The 13,804-nt window shown below is 37.6% G+C and overlaps 1 protein-coding gene and 1 non-coding gene across 3 annotated transcripts in view; both read left to right on the forward strand.

Annotated features, from left to right (window-relative positions):
• Positions 1-13,804, forward strand: part of SP4 (Sp4 transcription factor) — a 90,588-nt gene that overhangs the window by 30,463 nt on the left and 46,321 nt on the right. The gene's annotated exons all lie outside the window — the stretch shown is intronic.
• LOC111724887 lies at positions 4,097-4,203 on the forward strand. Its single transcript, XR_002773102.1, has one exon. It is a non-coding gene; the product is annotated as a U6 spliceosomal RNA (small nuclear RNA).

Genomic DNA, 13,804 nt, shown 5'->3' on the forward strand with positions numbered 1-13,804 from the left:
AAAAAAAAAAAAAAAAAAGAAATTACATTAAACAATTGAGTTTTTCCTTATTCTTTAGTATTACAGTTCATTTTTGTACTAAACATTAGATGCTCCCCTGGATATAATCTAGAATTATAAATCTGGCCAAATTTTATTTATTGTTTAGAATTTTAAAATCATTAACAAATTCTTTGTTATTTAATTAAAACTGAAATTTCTATGTGAAGCAAATCTAGTAGAATCCTTTGGAAGTACTTAGTAACTTTTCAGGTTTCTTAAGAAACATGACTAAATGTAGTTTTGATTTTTTTAAAATCCAGTTTCTAAATTTATAATTTTTACTATTTTTTTTTTTTTTTTTAGAGACAGAGTCTTGCTTTATCACCCTCAGTAGAGCGCCGTGGCAGTGTCACACAGCTCACAACACCCTCCAACTCCTGGGCTTAGGCGATTCTCTTGCCTCAGCCTCCTGAGTAGCTGGGACTACAGGCGCCCACCACAATGCCCGGCTATTTTTTTGTTGCAGTTTGGCTGGGGCCAGGTTTAAACCTGCCACCCTCAGTATATGGGGCCGGCGCCCTACTCACTGAGTCACAGGCACCACCCTAATTTTTACTATATTTAGAAATAAGACCATCTGCATATTCCCTTCTCCTTCAGAAACATCGAGGGTAGGCAGACCAGAAATATTCTTTGATAATGAATAGATCATTATTTGTTTAAGCTGACAAAGTACATGGAGTTTTCTAAGGGACAAGATAGAAATCTAAAATAATAATAAACCTCCCTCCCTAGTGTAGCAAAGGAATGTGACTGTGATCACTGTTAGGTTTTTTCATTAGTTGTTCTTTACTTTATATCATTTCTTTTCCATCTGTTGTCACCACATACATGGTTAAGTGCACCTATATGGAAATAATCTTGAGCTGTCTTAGCTGTGAGCAATTAATGAAATAAATCACTGAGTTTTGAAATAGTAACATAAGTGTCATGAATGGTCTTTTGGAGGTTTATTGTGATGAAATTAGAAGGATAAAATATTCTTAAGAGTTCTTATAATTGTTTTGAAGAGGATATGTAGATATCATTTGTTTAAAAGGATTTGGCTTTGGTTATAGTTTTACAGTGAAGTTCATTCCTTGCCTGAATGCCTCTTTTAAATTATTTAAGTTAGTCTCTTAAGTTCATAAGCGGTTCTCATTTCTGTCTGTCCAGGTATATTTCTATAAAGGTGATTCTTTTAAATTGTGAATTTATCAGGTAAGGAAATAACATCTTTACTTGGCCTGTTTCTAATTTCATCTCCCTCCAATATGTCAAACATTATTTGTGTCCAAAAAGGTAATATAATAATTAAAAAAAAATTCTCTTTTCCTCTCAAATAAGTAATCGTACTGTTTTCACCTTAATTGGACATGAAAAGAGATGTCTAGAGTTGAATTCCCTATAATAGAAGATAGGTCTAGATTGTATAGTAGAAAATGGGAGATGGATTTTAGATAGTAAGCATGACCACCTCTGCACCCGCTAAGTTGTCAAAAAAAAAAAAAAAAAAAACAGTGGCCAGTCCACCTACACTTGAAAGTAGAAATCTAGTATTTCCAGGTTGCTCAATTGGCTGTTTAGAGATGCTGCTTAAAATAGCCATGTATGGCATTAGACTGATCCATGACAGCTTAACAGCATTGGACCAGCCTCTCTTGGCCCTAAACTGTGCACCTATTTTAAGCTATGACCCTAAGAACTGACAGGGCATACTCTACTCTCTTAGAACTGAGTGCCAATTCTGTATTTCCAGGGCTGGACAGACAGCTAACTGTCAGCTTCTTCCATGGAGTTAAGCTATCACTGAATGTTTCGGTAATTGTTACATCTCACTGTACAAGCTTCCAGCTTGCCTTGATATATCAAATTTCAGTAAAATAAATACCATTACAGGGGAAAGATAGTTAACAAACTGTGTGTTTTACCTGGATAATATATTTCGAACATTGCTTGTTTGAGTAAACTGCCTATAGAACAGAAGAGTCCCAAGAGTCACTCAATGATCACCGTGACAAGATTATGCTATTTTTAGATGGTTAGTACACTAATACCCGATTCTGTGATTGACTTTGCCCATATTCTCTACTGTCAGGTCAAATTGCTTTCCCCTCTTATGTCCTGTTTTACACACTTAATTGTTGTGTGCCTGGAGGCTGTTTTTGTCTTTTCTTGTTACTAACCATTTCTCAACTGCATAGCTGTTTCTCTGTGATTATTCCCTAAATTCCTACTAAGTGTAGGAATAGTGCTAAGTTCTGAGATCATAAAGGTAGAAGTCTTTGCCTTCTGAAAACCTATGTTTTGGTTCAGGAGACAGAATATTCATTAAAATAAAAGATGGTGCATAGACGTAATGCATAGTGGCATATACTAAAAATGAAATGAACAATAATACTGAAAAAAACAATTTTTTTTTTTGAGACAGAGCTTCAAGCATTTGCCCTGGGTAGAGTGCCGTGGCATCACAATTCACAGCATTCTTCAGCTCCTGGGCTCAAGCGATTCTCCTGCCTCTGCCTCCCAAGTAGCTGGGACTACAAGCACCCGCCACAATGCCCAGCTATTTTTTGGTTGCAGCTGTCATTGTTGTTTGGCGGGCCCAGGCCAGATTCGAACCCCCCAGCTCAAGTGTATGTGGCTGGCACCTTAGCCGCTTGAGTCATAGGCGTTGAGCCATAATACTGAAATTAAGAGTGGGATGCAGCCACTGAGAGCCAGGGCAGAAATGAAAGGTTCCATGAAACCTAAGAGGCTTGAACTGATTCTTTAAGAAAATGAGGCTAAGCCCAGTTTCTCAGGCCTGTAATCCTAGCACTTTGGGAGGCTGAGATGGTTAGATTGCCTGAGCTCACAAGTTCGAGACCAGCCTGAGGAAGAGTGAGACCCTGTGTCTAAAAATAGAAATACTAGCTGGGCATAGTGGCACATGCCTATGTAGACCCAGCTACTCAGGAGGCTGAGGCAAGAGGATTGCTCAAGCTCAAGAGTTAGAGATTTCTGTGAGTTATGATGATGCCATGGCACTCTCCCTAGGGTGACAGAGTAAGACTCTGCCTCAGAAATAAATAAATAAAGAGAGAGAGAAAGGAGATCCGTAACAAATATGTGTATGAATAAGGAAGGCATTACAGGATGAGGAAACAATAGATGCAGAATATAAAGCTGGGATATGCTTTATATAATTAAGAAAGAATGGATAGACCTTTGAAGTTGTAGTGGTGACTTTGAGGGGAATGTTTAGAAATGAAGTCGGCAAGGTTGGTAGAAGTCTGATTGTAGAATGACAATGTCAGACCAAGGATAGGTGACAAGTCATAGAAGGGGTATGTAAATTTGTGTGTATTTTTGGGGGGAGGGAGGGTAGAGAGGAAAGGAAGTTTCATTTGTAGAGTTTTAGTTTTATTATTCAGCAGACAGGAGAAACAGGGAAGCCAGTTTTTGGACTGTAGAGTTAGTCTTGATAATTTAGTGATAGGGAATCTGAACTTTAGTTATACTCAAGTGTGATTTTCAAGAATCTTTGAGGGGGAAAAAAAAGGCAGGATTTGGTGCATGACTATAGAGAGAAAACGTTATTTAAGGATATTTCTTAAGAGTTTGAATCTGATGAGGAGAGTGGTTGTACCATTAAAAGAAATTATATTTAGAAAAAGAAGGTGATGAACTTGAGTTCTGATATTAAGTCTGAGCTTAATAGGAAAACATTTCATTGGAAGTGTCTTGTTTTCATTTGGAGATTGGGTCTGAGCAGAGGGCTCAATCTGGATTGAGAAATCTGCATAGATACAGTGATTGAAATTATATCAGTGTATGAAATTGTTGAGGGAGGCAGTTTTGAGTTTGAAGTACATAGGTGGAGAACTGAATTTAGGATTATAATTATACCTCGTCTTCGGGTACTGAAGGGACAAAGTTAAGAAAAGTGAGAGCTGTCAGAGAGATAGAAAGAGAACAGAGTGGAATGTCAACCAAGAGGACTCTCAGTGTTTAATTGTAAAGATGACTTGGAGAGTATTAAGAAAAGTTCTGTGGATTTTATATTTGAATCACTTGTTAAGACCTGAGAACTGTGCTTGCTTCGGCAGCACATATACTAAAATTGGAACGATACAGAGAAGATTAGCATGGCCCCTGCGCAAGGATGACACGCAAATTCGTGAAGCGTTCCATATTTTTCAGACTGCATGCTTAGGTCACAAAAAAAAAAAAAAAAAAAGACCTGAGAACTGTGTTTATCAGTATGAAAGTCACTAGCCACATGTGGCTTTTAAAGGTAAAATAAATTAAAATCAAACGTTTATTTTCTCAGTTGCATTAACCACATTTCAAATGTGAATAGCCATATGTGGCTAGAGGCTATAATATGGAAAAACTGAATTGGAACATTTTCATTATTACAGAAAGAGTTGCCCTCCTTATGCTCAGAAAAAAGGCACGTTATTACCTCTAAAGATAGGGACACGGAGAAAAATCTCAGTTCCTCTCAGCTTATTCTCATTATCCAAGGATACTTCTCCACAACTATTTACATCTCTATCAAAACTAAAGAAATACATAGGTTTCTCTGTTTCTTTGGGTCTTCATTTCTTTATAAAGGCTCCCATGTCACATAAAACTCATTAAATGAATCTGTATGTTTTGATAAAGTGAACTTAAGAAATGCCAAAGCTGGCTGGCGCCTGTGGCTCAAGCGGCTAAGGCGCCAGCCACATACACCTAAGGTGGCAGGTTTGAATCCAGCCCGGGCCCGCCAAACAACAATGATGGCTGCAACCAAAAAATAGCCAGGTGTTGTGGCGGGCACCTGTGGTCCCAGCTACTCGGGAGGCTGAGGCAGGAGACTCGCTTGAGCCCAGGAGTTGGAGATTGTTGTGAGCTGTGATGCCACGGTACTCTGCCCAGGGGGACAGAGGCTCTGTCTCAAAAAAAAAAAGAAAAAGAAAAAGAAATGCCAAAGCAAAACTTTAAGTATTTAAGTGGATGGATGCAGGAATGGTAAAAATATTGACTTACGAAGTATAGGATGCACTTTAGGAAAAGTTTGAGAGAAATAGGAGAGGACCATATCTTGTAAAGAAAAACTTTTGAGACTATGATTGTGTTCATTCACTTATTAAATATTTATTGGAAGCCTATTGTGGCAAATACTGTAGAGCATGTTATTGTGCTAGATATGGACACTGCAATGCTAAATAAGGCTTTGTTAAAGAATATAGAAGCTGCTTGGCACCCGTAGCATAGTGGTTACGGTACTGGCCACATGCACCAAGGCTAGCGGGTTTGAACCCAGCCCGGGCCAGCTAACCAACAATGATAACTGCAACAAAAAAAAAATAGCCAGGCATTGTGGTAGATGCCTGTAGTCCCAGCTACCTGGGAGGCTGAGGCAAGAGAATCGCTTAAGCCTAAGAGTTTGAGGTTGCTGTGAGCTCTGATGTCCTGACACTCTACTGACGTGACATTCTGTCTAAAAGAAAAAGAATATAGAAGCATAATGGCATAATAGTTTGATGATGCTTTAAACAGAAGGACCTATTTTCTCTGGGAACATAAAAATGTAGTTTGTTACCACCTGAGGGAATTTGTGAGGAAGGTCTCCTGGAGAATGTGGTATAGGATGGCTTAGGTAGGACGACTAGAAATTAGTGAGGTTGGCAGAGAAAAGACATTCCAGGCGAAAAGTCAGAGTCATATAATAGCATGATGTAATTGTGTGTTCTGGCCAAGAGCATGTGTGCTGTAGACCACGTCATGGAGATTCTTCCCTTGCCGTGATAAGGGACTTAAACTGTATCCTGAAAGTTATGGGGAGGCTTCACATTACCTTAAGTGAGTATCATGGATCAATTTATATTTTAGGGTTGTAGAATGTGGACGGTAGATGAGAGGAGTTAATGTAGTTTCGAGGAGATTGGTTATATAGGAACTAGTGGAGGGGGAAGGACTTAGAGGAGAATAAGGGGATAAGTGAATTTTTCTGAGGCTATTGGTAGTAGGAGGTGAAATTAAATACACAAATGGAAGTGCTTCTAAGACAGCGATTAAAAAAAAAGATGAGTCACATTAGGAGAGCTAGTCAGATACTGCTGATAGAAGGGGAATGAAGAGATTTGTGGATGACTTCTCAGTAAATTAGGACACAAAATCATCTACTGATTATAAAGTGCAATAAAAAGGAAAGGAGGTTCTGAGGACCGAGAGAAAAAATTGGAACAGCCAGTGAAGGGATATATCATATGTACATTACCAGGATGAATGAAAGGATACCAAGCAACAGTGCTGGCCCAGGAAATGTTCCATTAGAACAAAATTTTAGGGCTTCGTTAGCCTTCTGTAATCCCTGTCTTTTGGTGCTTGGCAGTCTTATGACCATAAAGTGGATGGTGGGAATTACTACCAGGTGTGGCAGAAGTTCAGGGTCAGAGAAGGGTTGACTAGACAACAAAATGTGGTTGCAGATGAAGTTCAGAAGTGTTGGAAGTGAGAGTGATAGAAGGTTAATGAAGACAGCACTGAGCCCAACTTTTTGGGAGGTAGAGCAGTTTTAATTGATGACAGTTTCGGCTAGGGTTCTGTTTGTAGGAGACATCTTGAGTAGAGAACTGATTTTCCTTTTCAAACCTGCTTCCCCTTCTGGGTTCCTTTGTCTCAGTTAATGGGATCATCATCCTCTTTGTCACCCAGAATAGTTTATTTTATTTTATTTTATTTTTGAGACAAAGTCTTACTTTTCCACCCTTGGTAGAGTGCTGTGGCATCATAGCTCACAGCAACTTCTAACTTTTGGGCTTGAGTGATTCTCTTACCTCAGCCTCCCAAATAGCTGGGACTAACCCATCACAATGCCTGGCTATTTTTAGAGGCAGGGTCTCACTCTGGCTCAGGCTGTTCGTTTTTTTTTTTTTTTTTTTTTTTTGGTAGAGACAGAGTCTCACTTTATTGCCCTTGTTAGAGTGCTGTGGTATCACATAGCTCACAGCAACCTCCAACTCCTGGACTTAGGCGATTCTCTTGCCTCAGCCTCCCAAGTAGCTGGGCCTGCTGGGTTTAGGTTATCCTCTTGTCTCAGCCTCCCGAGTAGCTGGAACCACAGGCATATGCCACCATGCCCAGCTAGTTTTTCTATTTTTAGTACAGTCTGGGTCTTAACTCTTGCTCAGTCTGGTCTTGAACTCCTGATCTTAAGCAATCCATCTGTCTCAGCTTCCCAGAGTGCTAGGATTACAGGCGTCAGCTGCAACATCGGGCCTCACAGAAACATTTTTACTGAGTGGTAGCAACTACTTATTACAATAATTATTATTTATCCTTATATTTAGTTCATTGTTTTGTTAGAGTTCTTCTTCAGAGCCTCATCTGAAAGATAAAGTAGCTTCTTTCCTACTTGATATCTCTGCCTCTAGATTTTCACGTCTGGTCTATACTTGATTTTAGAGTTTTTGTAAAACTCAGGTTTGGTGAACTGTTCCCTTCCTTACAACCTTCATAGGCTTCCAACTACAGGCTTTTCATGTTTTAAAACTTTCAAGAGGTGATAGGAGCCCAGTGTGGGATAATAGTTGATGATAGAAGTTCAATAAATTCAGTACTACCTACCTATGGGGACTCATTTTACCTCAGGAGGACCAGAAGGAGCTTTAAAACTTTAAAGAATATTTAAAATTCCACATAGAAGTAGTCCAATTTTTCTTTTTCTAATTGGTTTTCACTGCCATCTTAAGCAAGTATTGTTCAATGTAGAATAAATAGAATTGGCCAAGTGCAGTGGCTCATGCCTTTAATTCTAACACTCTGGGAGGCCGAGGCAGGTGGATTGCCTGAGCTCAGGAGTTTGAGACCAGACTGAGCAAGAGCAAGACCCCATCTCTACTAAAAATAGAAAAACTGAGGCAAGAGGATCATTTGAGCCCGAGTTGGAGGTTGCTGTGAGCTATGACATCACACACTCTACCCAGGGTGACAACTTGAGACTCTGTCTCAAAAAAAGAGAAGGAATGGATAGAATGAAGGAAAATTTGCTTTTCTTGTTTTTTTTTTTTTAAATACATGTACTGCCAATTCTTGGAAATATTCACATATTTCTAGGGTTTGTCTGCTGAGAAGGGTTTCTTCAACATAAACGTTTCCCTATATAAACAGTTGAGAATAGTTGACAGTTAACTGAATAAAGGAGAGAAGAAATAGATATAACTCAGAGTCAGAGTGGAGCGTATGTCTTTGTTTTGACTGAGTTTTTCTCCAACTCCTGCCTTATTCATCTGTGTATTCCCATCGTTTTTAATGCCTAGCCCTTGGGAGGCATGTAGCAAATGCTTGTTGCAGCAGGTTGGTCTGGATGCACAAACAGGAACCTCTTTATACATTGGATTATTTGTCAGCCTCCTAAATTTTGAGGAGAAAACATATATACTAATTGAGTCCTTTTATTTGTGTGCCAGTTATTAATTTGTAACCCTGAGAACTGCCCACTAATATTCTACAACCAAATAACTTTGGAGAAAAATGTGGACTTTTAGTACAAACTAAAATCAGATTTTTATCATTAGTCATTATTACAGTAATTGTAGGGAAAATACTGCTGCTAGTTTTAAGTATAAGAAAGTAAGTGAAGTTTTCTGTGGAATACGAGCTCTACAAAATAAGCAGGGGCACAAATAGTTAAATTTACTTAAGGATAGGTGTCATATTTTTTAAAGTAGGGATTTGTGGAGATCTATTATAGTCCTCATGACACTAGGGTATTGCAAGTCTCTAGGGCATTAATTTGGGGGTTTCTACCACTGTTTTCCCCAAGTTCTTATTCTGGAACATTTAATCATCATGACTCAATGTATTTTGTATGCTTTATCATAATTTTCAAGCTATTTATATTTGTCCATGTAATTTCTAAAAATTGTTAGCCTGCTTTTAAATTAAATTTCTTCTTATTGCATTGTTGAAATTTGTGTCTATGTATATGATGATTTGTATTTTAGATGGTTAGGTAACTTTTCTCTTTTAAAGCAGGCTTAAAAGTGTTTATTTGATAAAATCTAAGTAGATCTATGGTTTAGTCTCTAGCTTTACCATTTTAGGAACTGATTTTCTGTCATTTGATTGTAAAGAAATTGGTTTTTAGAATCAGGATTCATAAGAGTCTGATTTAAAAGCAAGACTACTGGTTTTTTTTCCTTTTTAATGTTAGAGATAAAAATTTCTAATTACTGAATGCTCTTAATCTTGTATTCCTGGTGCCAATTGAGAAACCAGATGGTAATGAAAGTTAATTGGTAAGCATGGACTTAGAGTATTGGGAGGGTAGTCTTTTGGAGTAATCTATCAGCAGGTGATATGTGAAGTATGTAAAAAGGTTTATCTCTCTAGTAAGATGCTGTCCTGCAATTACTATTATTTTTTCTTTTAAAGATGACAGTTCTAGATAGAGATAAATTCTTATTATTCAGTACTTTTTCCCCATATGAGTAGATAGCTAAATCAGTCTGCAAATCAAATGATGACATTTTAGACCATACCAATTATTAGTGGGTTTTGAGGAAATTTAGCTGTGGACTTTTAGCAGTTTCCATGGGCAAACTTTTGCCATTGTGTCTGGGTGGGTTTATGTTTGCTTTTTAATACTTTTAATTTTTATGCCTTGATCATGATATTCTGAAAGACAGTTGTCTCTGAAATAGAAAGCAGGCTAGAACTTGTTTTTCTAATCAAGTCATTTACATGTCTTCTTATGTAAGTTTTATAATGTACATATTGATATGCATTTTATTGTGTGTATAAGTTATAAATAAATAAATATGTTAGGTTACGATGTCAAGATGTTTTTAGTGGTAGGATTAAATAGTAAAAAATTTTGGAGATGACTGGTGTTTGTTTTCTTACAATCAGTGTTCTTTGTGCTTGGTTCTTAATTCTGCTTAAATGTCCCTCCTTCATGTACTGATTCTGTAGGGAAATGTGAGTTCTTCCTCACACTTTTTTGAATTTTGTAAACACCAGGTCATTGATGAAGTTTAGGGTACATTTTTAAAAATATCTACATCTGCTTTTTATGGTAAAGCATGAATAATGGCAGCCTTGCTGGAACTTTAAGTGGGAGGACAAAAGCCAAAGTACCACCTACCATGCCTCATATGTAGCAGGTTATAAGTGACTGGAGTTGCTTTTCCTTACTAGTTCAGGGAGTTTCAGAACAGCAAAACTTTCAGGCTTCAGAATTGATAGGTGTTACCATGTATACCTCTAACTCTCAGTTGCCCTGGGAAGTCCAAATAGCTGTAGTTTTCAGAAAGAGTGTATAGCCCACTGGAAAGGAGTGCTGAACTCTGGATTCAGGCTGACTGAAGTTCACGTCTTGGCTTTGCTACTTAATGGCAGCTATGTAATCTTGCCTGAAATTTATATAACCTCCCTGAGTCTTAGAAGAGAACATTAGGTAACAAAGTATAAGTATAAAGTAGTTGCATGCATTTCAAGTATTTCATAACTTCAGTAAACTCAAGTGACAGTATTCTGTGAATTGGGGGTGGGGGGGGAGAACACAGCGCCTCACAAGGGCCCCTCCCTCTTGCTCTGTCCCTCCAACTGCATTTTTAGTCCCTCATTTGAATTCTAATCTTCAACAGTATGCCTGCCGGAGGAGTTAATGCCTTTAAATGTACCCTTCTGTTGGCTTCCCATTTGCCTTTCCACTTTCCACTTGTGAGTGGTTTCTCTCTCCTCCATGAAGCCTTCATTGTTTCTCCTTGAGTAAATCATTGTCCACTCTGCTACTTAAGCATCTTATTCACGTTTTTGTTATTGCACATATTACAATTATTTATTTGAGTTTGTCTCCTCTACAGGCAAGAATTTCACATCAGATCTTACTCATCTTTATTTCTACAGCAGTATTGAGCACATTAGCAGATGCTCAAGAAATACTTGTTGAATGAATAAATCTTACTTACATATAAGGTTTTCATCGAAAGATCCAGGACTTGGGGAACTGTGAATGGCTATTATTAAGCACTTGTCTTAAAAAATTTTGCAGTTTCACTCATAATGGGGTTGACATTCCTTTTGAGTGTTTATCTTTCCAGACATTCTGCTAAGTGTGTTATATACATTATTTGTTAGTTCCTCCAACTGCCAGGTCCTCAAAGGAAGAAACTAAGGAGCATCAGAAACTCAATGATAGGTCTGCTTGCCTCCAAAGCCCTATTTACCCTGTAGACTCTATAAAACTGCCAGTTGTGCTTCAACATCTTAGTGTTGGTTTACAAAGTTTGCATTGCAAAGTTTGCACTAGTATATTAATAGTCCTGGAAGTCCATGGCTAAGAAGATTTGCCTTTAGTTGAAAAGTACAGAGAACATTCATTTATAGGATATAGTTCACCTGTAGGAGAAATAGATAGTTCCAGCTCTTGCATAAGGGTAAGGGGTATTTTGCAATAAATAAGCTTAATTTTCAAAACCATAATTTATAAGATATTATAAAATTTTATTACCAGTATACCATGGAATCTCTTCACTCATGTCCATCAAAGCTGTCACAGTCTACTCCCAAATTTATATTACTGTCTTTGCAAAGGTTTTAATTCAGAGTAATATAGTTTGTTTTTATGGAGACTCACATAGTTTACAGTTTTAATAGGTGTCACACAAATGTACCATATTTCAATTTTTCATATATCTTATTTTGGTTATGATTGTTTATAATCACATGAATGAGAGCCCTAAACATTATAATGTTGAGTTATTCTAATGCTGAATTTCAGCACATTTCTTAAGACCTTGGCACTACTGACGTTTTAGGCCAGGGAATTCTTTGTTTGGGGATCTCTTTGTGCATTGTGCAATGTTTAGCAGCATCCTTGGCCTCTGTTCTCACTATATACCACTAATCTCTCAGATTTGAGCAACCAAAAATATTTCAGACCTTGATAAATATCTCCTAGGAGGCAAAATACTTCCGTTTGAAAACCACTTGTTTAAGGGATTTAGAACCAACAAAAGTGAAACTTCTAGAAAGTTTTTAAAATCTAGTTACCTTTAAAAAGAGAAAAACATTGAGATACTCACATACCATATTGTATAACAATTTTATGTGTATATTAATGGTCTTTGGTGTATTGACAGACTTGTGCTGTCACCACCACAATCTAACTTTAGAACATTTTCATAACCTCACGAAGAAACCCCCATTAGCAGTCACTCTCCATTTCTCCTTTCCATCCTGCCAGCAACATATTTGGTTATCTTTTTATATTTAGGAATATGCATCCTCCTTGTTTAAGTCAAATCATAATGCAAACCAAATTCTGTCTCATCGAGTATGTTTATTGAAAGTTATCTGCAATGTAAGGAAGCATACTCTTTCGGAGTCCCTTAGACTTTTTTTTAGACAAACTTCAAGATTAATGTGTAAAGGAAATCATTCTAGATAAGCCAAATTAAGAATCATTTTAATTTTATTCATAAGAGTAAAAAGTTTTCTTGCCCCCCCCCCCAAACCTGGCAAATTTTATATTGTAGAAATCAACAATATTTGTTTTTCCTGATCAGCTTTAGTAGGAAACCTCATTCCCTAGGCTATGGACACAAAACACAATTACCTAGAATTGTATTTTCAACCTGCTGTGTAACTATGGTATTATCAATTACGTAGTTTTTGGTGAATTGGTAGTTGTGTTAATTTGTTTATAGGTAGTGAGATAAATGGTAGATTTTGTTTTGTTTGTTTTTCAGATTTGTGGATTTATCTTACCTACACAATAATGTTACTTGCTAGTTACTACAAGAAAAATCCTTGGTCAGGCATGGTGGCTCACACCTATAATCCTAGCACTTGGGAGGCTGAGGTGGGTGGATTCCCTGATCTCAAATATTCGAGACCAGCCTGAGCCAGAACAAGACCTCATCTCTAAAAATAGCCAAGCATTGTGACAGGTGCCTATAGTCCCAGCTACTCGGGAGACTGAGGCAAGAGAATTGCATGAGCCCAAGAGTTCAAGGTTGCTGTGAGCTGTGATGCCAAGGCATTCTATCAAGGGCGATATCCTGAGACTCTGTCTCAAAAAAAAAAAAAGAATCCTTGCAAATTATTTTTTTTCCATAAGAAGAAATAAAGCCTAGTTGGATTATCTTGGGTCTATTTTATTACCTATAAAATAGGAATTTTAGTAACTATCCTACTTATCTCAAAGGATTAGTGTGAAACGCTAAAAGAATCAAATTAGTAGCAATTGAAAGGAATAAGCAATAAGTTGTACCTTCATCATTTATTATTTCTACTTTTTCCCATGTTCTTGTATGTTTAAATTTTATTAAGGTATCAGAATTTTAATTTATGACTAATATGAGGGTACATACAATTGAATCAGTTTTTAAAAATGTTTCCTTTGGATTTGTTTATTTATTTTTAGAGACAGAGCCTCAACCTGTCGCCCTGGGTGGAATGCCATGGCATCATTGCTCACAGCAACCTCCAATTCCTGGGCTTATGCGATTCTGTTGCCTCAGCCTCCCAAGCAGCTGAGACTACAGGTGCCCGCCAGAGCACCTGGTTATTTTTTGGTCATAGTTGTCATTGTTGTTTGGCAGGCCCGGGCTGGATTTGAACCCACCAGCTCTAGTGTATGTGGCTGGCTCCTTAGTTCCTTGAGCTATAGGCATGGAGCCTTTCCTTTGGTTTTAATGTATATGGTTAAACTTGCACCATATAAACATGCACCATATAAAATATTTTCAACAAATTAAATTGAGGGTCTTTAATAAATAGAGCTGTACAGGCTCGGCGC

This window comes from Otolemur garnettii, unplaced genomic scaffold (genome assembly GCF_000181295.1).
Source record: "Otolemur garnettii isolate 467f Iridium unplaced genomic scaffold, OtoGar3 scaffold00028, whole genome shotgun sequence".
Lineage (NCBI taxonomy): Eukaryota > Metazoa > Chordata > Mammalia > Primates > Galagidae > Otolemur > Otolemur garnettii.